This window comes from Lycium ferocissimum, unplaced genomic scaffold (genome assembly GCF_029784015.1).
Source record: "Lycium ferocissimum isolate CSIRO_LF1 unplaced genomic scaffold, AGI_CSIRO_Lferr_CH_V1 ctg3490, whole genome shotgun sequence".
NCBI lineage: Eukaryota > Viridiplantae > Streptophyta > Magnoliopsida > Solanales > Solanaceae > Lycium > Lycium ferocissimum.
The window spans coordinates 163,349-169,686 of NW_026725419.1; positions in this window are offsets into that span (position 1 = coordinate 163,349).

Consider the following 6,338-nt stretch of genomic DNA (forward strand, 5'->3'; position numbering starts at 1 on the left):
TAATTTGCTTGGGTATTGTAGACAGGGTAAGGAGATAGTGGAGTTTGGTAAGGTTCAACGTAATGGTAAGGGTAGAAAGGCGGTTGTGGATGGTTAAAGTATGTAGTGGCTTGGCTTGGCTTATGTCCTTGGACATTCATGACTGCAGCAAAGATCTTCTTTCTTCTTTTTAAGCCCACTGATAGAACCAGATTGAATGGCTTTGTTTACAGCTTGCAAAGCAAGTAAGATCCGAATTTTTCCGATTTGATTCCTTCTTCCAAGGCTTCACCCATTCGGACAACTTCGTGAATTTTTGTCCCATCATACCTATCATTTTCTCATAAAATATGCCACCGGCATTCAATGAAAGTAGCGCTCATTTCTCTATCGTCATTCATCGGGGTTGAACCCCGGTCGCTTCGACCTCCAACGCAACAAGTGCATACTCACGGAACGACTCGGTTGACTTCTTGGTTAACTTAGTCATATAGACTCGTCCGGTGTGATATCGGTGTTGAAACTGAATCGGTCCATAAAGTCTTGGGCCATGTCACTCCAACCACGCCATTTACGGACGTCCTGTTGTGTATACCAATTAAGGGCCTCACCAGATAAGCTCCTGATGAATAGCTTCATCCTTATGTTCTGGTCTCTACCTACTCCAACCAATTTGTCACAATAAGCCCTTAAGTGTGTATGAGGATCGCCGGTTCCATTGAAAGTATCAAATTTCGGCGGTTTGTAGCCTACAGGTAAGTCAACATCGGTCGAACACACAGATCCTCGTATTCTACACTCTTAGTTCCCCTAGCAACTTGAAGGTTTCTCATTGCTTCTTTGAGACTGTGGATCTCTTTTAGCAACATATCGTCCGCCCTTGCTTTTGCCTCTTTCTCCATTTCCTCGTATTGATCTACTTCGGGCTGGAACCTGACTGTTACTGGATTGGTATAGGCTTGTGTTTCCGCTGCATATACCGGAGGAACATATTGCGTGTTAGGAGTGGCAAAATGTGCCCCTTGTATATGCTGGGTTGGATAAGTTTGGACAGTGGGAGTGTTTTGGACTGGAGGTGGTGTGTTATAAGCGGTGTTTGTAGGTAGTTGGTTTGGTGGGTTTAGAGGAGTAGTTGTAGGTGGCGGATTAGTGTTGGTAGGTAACGGAATATAAGGAGTGTGAACTTGTGATTGATTTGGTGGGTTGACGGGTGGTGGATTAGGAGTAGCGTAGGTATTGTAGGTAGGTGGTTGATTTTGTGGAGGAGTACAAGTAATGTGGGTGGGTGGTTGACTTTGTAGAGGGGTATAGACGGATGATGGATTTGGTGGAGGAAAGTTGTTGTTGGTGGGTGCATTATTTTGTGGAGGAAAGTGTTCAGGGACTGGAGATTCAAGTGATGGAAAACGAGGTGGATTTGGTGCGACATTTCTAGGTTCAGGAGGTGGACTTTGGAGTGTAACAGATAAATTGGTCAGGTCCCTAACCCGATTTAGTTCGCCACGTAGGTCCTCAATCTCTTGAGTCAGGCGGGCGATATGTTCATCATGTTGCATAGTATTTCTATGTTCAGAAGTCTCGGGAGGATCGTTAGAGATCACGATGTTTTCCAAACCAGTTGAAACGGATGCGGCTGGATCAGTCATGATAATTTCTTTTCCTTGCACGACCCAGGTACGTCGAGGTAGTGATGACGTTTTTGACCTTGTGCGGTAAGGGTGATCGGCCAGCTCGAGTATCAACACGAATCAACTCTCTTTGGGAATAAACATAAAAAGAAATATAAAGTGCAAATGATGTTAGTCTCATTAAACTATCTAGGTAAAGTCATGATCACGTAGAGTCAAGTAAGTCATGTAGCAAATAATTCATCAAATAAAATCAAACAAGTTGTCAAACAAATGTAAACAAGTATATCAAACAATGACGCGTCCTAATATGCATGTGACCTCTTTGTGCCAGAGGTAGGCCTAACGTTTGTTTGAAGGGTAAAGTGTGCCATAATACGTCATTCCATTGCTTTTGATTAATTAAACAAATTCTATTTCCCAAAATAAAGTACAAATGTAATATTTATTACATACTAAATGAATACAACATAAAGTATTTCCTAATAAATAAAATTAACAATTTACGTCTAAATGTACGTGCTCCATTTTGTGATGTGTCCTTGATCTTGTCATTTGTTGTACTCCAATGCAAATCCATACCGTCATAAAAATGTTAGTCATTCCTCCCTCCTAAAGTTTAATTAATTAAAGCAAATAGTCAATATTTAGGCACAATTACCCTTCAAACATGCACATAAAGTATGATTTAGTGTCACTTGGGGTCGTGGACCCACTTGGACGTTTGGGTAAAGTCATCTAATGGGTTTAATACACCAAGGGTATTAAACCTCCTAGGTCATGAAATGTATGCTCCTAATAACGGGTGTTGGTTTAGCTCTATCCTAGGTTGACTAAGAGTTGGTTTACTAGACGCAAGGTTCCCCCAAGTGGACTACTCGAGTGAGAAGGCTACGCGGTCACCGTATTCGCACCCCGATCGCTATATGCCAACTCTCCTAAAATTTGGGTTTTTGAAAGAAATTTGCGGGTGCGCAAAACACACCTCGCGTGTACGTGTGATAGTGTGAATTTTCCGGATGTGGAGAAAAGTGATACGGATGACAGTTTATATCAAAGCAAGTAAACATAAACAATTTATATCAAACAAACAATTAATAGCATGTAAAATCATGTGAAAATAACAAATAAAGTAATTAAAACAAGCACACAAAGCCTATTTAAACTAAGTCCGTTATGGTTAGAACCTAAAGTATTCCCAGGAGTCGCTAAGTCGTTATACCCTATTTTAACCGAAGTCAAAATAGTTTACAACATCCCGGTAATTCCGGGGTTATTTAAAGTTAAGAGTCGCCACCTAATTATTTATGGTGAATTAGGGCACCTAAAGTTAATTAAAGTAATTATCTAAAGTTGATTTTATTTTAAAGTCTACGAAACCAAAAAGATTCTAGGTACGGGTTCAACTAACCTAGAGGGAAGGTATTAGGCATCCTCTAAGTTCCATTAATAATGGTTAATCCGACCGGACTTATAGTTAATTAGGCTAAGTATAAATATAACATTTTAAATGTTTGGAAAATAGTTTGTATATGTTGCTAAAATTATAAATAGGAATATAATAATGCTATTAAAAATAAGACTTGTAGAAAATTATAATTTTTGCGTAAAAGAGTTTAATTATAAATAAGCTGAAAAAGTGTGAGATGGTGCAACGTTTTACAAATATTTGAAACAACTTAATAACTAGGTGTTAATTGATTTTAACAGTTATATATATATATATATATATATATATATATATATATATATATATATATATATATGTATGTATATATATTAAATGACTAGATAAGATAGATAGATGGCTAATGCAAAAAATAATTTTATAAATAGGCTTTCTTTAACTAATCACTTAGTAAGATAAATATTTTAGTGAAAGACATTTGAACTAACTCCCAACCTATAGTAATTTATTCACTATTAATTAAAGACTTGAAGATTTTGCGTATCAATGACATTTCTAAATTTCTAAGATAGTAAAAGTGGATCATGATTCTTTTAGCCCAAAATATGTAGTCATGCTATTTTAAAAATCAATTATTCTAAGAAAGATAAATATTAGGAGTATTATAAATAACTTTAGTATAAAAAGAAGAAAATGAAACTTTATGGAATTAATTATTAGTCTCCCTAACTACCCATCACTAAAACTAAACCTACTAATTCATCTAAGATTCATCTAAATTAACAAACAAAAAAAGAGTTAGTCATACAATACACGTTAAATACACACAAAAAATAAAATAGAGGGATAGACATAATGTAAATGGGCTTGGCCCATTTTTTAGGCTTCATTGTGATCAAGTTTTTTTTTTATTATTGGGCTTTGACCCCGCATTTTTTTTCTATTGGTCGCGGGTAGACTCGACGGAGGAGGAACAATGTTTTCGTTGGGCCTTGGCCCAACACCGAATGCGGAAGACGAGTCCCTCGGACTCGTATGCGAAGGTCATGCATAAAATAAAAAGAAAAGAATTAGTATACGATCGATGGATAATGTTAAACATGTAAAAATATAAATTAGGCAAACACACAAGGTAAACAATGTATACTCTATGTTTATTTGAAGTATACCTCATGTATACACACTATAAGGATGTAAAGAAGGTCATATATGGGAAAGCATTTTGCCCTCGTTCTCCGATGTTGCACAAGTTCCAAGGATTTCACGAATCCCATGCATGGCTAACATCATGGTTGCATCTATTCATTTTGAAGGAAATCTAGCCTCCATATCAATGTGTTCTCATAAAGGTTTAGAGTAATATACATAGGTATACATGACCAACTGAAATATATTCACAATAGCACACAAAGTTTACGCAACCCCACATTGATAACAAAGTTTAAAGAGAAAGCAGGAAGCGATTGTGCAAGACAGACTTGGATAAATTTTAAAATAGGCTTCAAAAACAAAGAAAAACACATACGGTAATCAAGCGACAACAAAATAATTTGGCTCGTATTTTGAAACAAATTTCAAGCATGGGGAGGTTTTCACCGGGGACTCCTCAACATAAGTAAAAGAGATCTTTAAACATACAAACAAACGTCAATTGTTCTTCAAACGGGGAATAGGACATTTCAAGTGATGTGGAAATCACAAACCATTCTAGATCATCATTTCTTTCTTAAATAGAATGGTATACGCTGAAAATTCAAATATTAAGTTATGGAGAGAACTCAAAATGTCTTTCAATTTATTTTTCATTATTGGGAAAGTAAACAAATTTATCTTAAAAGAAAGAGAAAGACTTCAAAGAAACGTGACAATTCGAATAGATTTGCATGAGGAAAATCGGTTGGACTAGCTAAATACGGACTTGATTTGCACTAAGGTTTTGACATACAATAAAACTAATTAAAACAGGTCTTTCAAAGCATATTCAATTGCTACAATAACACTTCCTATTCTAGCTAAATACAAGCAATTATAGGGGAACGAGAGGATAATGCTAGCTAGTTTCGAGCATGCAAGCAAACGGATCCATTTTAAGCAAGTGTAGCATAATTATTTTAAGATAGGAGCATGCATTGAGTAGATAGATCATACAACAAATTCCTTAAACACACTTATTAATTCAGGATGAAGAGTTTGAGCTAAAGGGGATTCACCATTCCATAATGTACATATAACTAAAGAGAAACCAAGGAAGTGATCGTAAATCCAAGGGCCATCGATGTTATGAATAGATGATTATGGACAAACATCATAGACAGAGGCATTAACGAAAACTACCACATGCTTGGATCATATGAGATAAGTAAACACATTTGTAATTGGACAAATTTTAATCAAACAAACCATGTTATACTAGCGTGTTCTCGAATTTCAAATTATACAACTAATAGGCCAATAGCATGGTCAAGCAAACCAGAACTCCCAATCTCTGCCAAAACACAAGGGTTGCCTAGATATAAGAGATGCAAACATGATTTTGAATCAAACAAAATACCACACATGATACTTCAAAATGCCAAATAAAACATATGCTAACAACAATAATCACGATTTCGGCCATGGGATAATTTAACAGGGGCAACAACATGATTCAACAAAGATTTCACATCCTTAATCTTTCCTTACAATGTTATCTATTTAGCATGAGAACATTTATCGTGGATCCATATTAACAGGATTGACAACAGATCATCCATTAAGCAAATGACAGGCAAGAACTCAAACTAATTCCTCATTTAACGGCTAGATTTCAAAATGTCAACATCTAAATCTTACTATACAACGACTGGATAATTAACCCTAACAAGACAACCTATAAATCATGGTTAGACCAATATATAACACATGCCTAGCATAGACAGACCAGACTAAGATAACTCCTACAGCATGTTTTAAACCTCACTTCGAACGAGACACTGAGCATACTGATAAGCATTGACTATTACCAAAAGATAGCTATGATGTCCTATTTTTGAGACGTCGAAATCAAGGTCTATCCTCGACTATTTTATAAAAGGACAACGAATCTTGATAACGTAAATAATTTAACACTCAAAAAATGAGTGTTTACAAACAAAGAACACCAACATGCATCAAAATTTTAAGCGAATTTTAAAAACTCGACTTTGTATAAATTCAGGACCTTTTTGAGAGATAACAAAAAACGAAATTAAAGTCACGACTCCACGCTCGAGTAGTAGAAAATAATGATCCGCTTGAATTAACTAAGTCTCAAACCCCAAAATGAAAATAGAGTCATGTCTCGA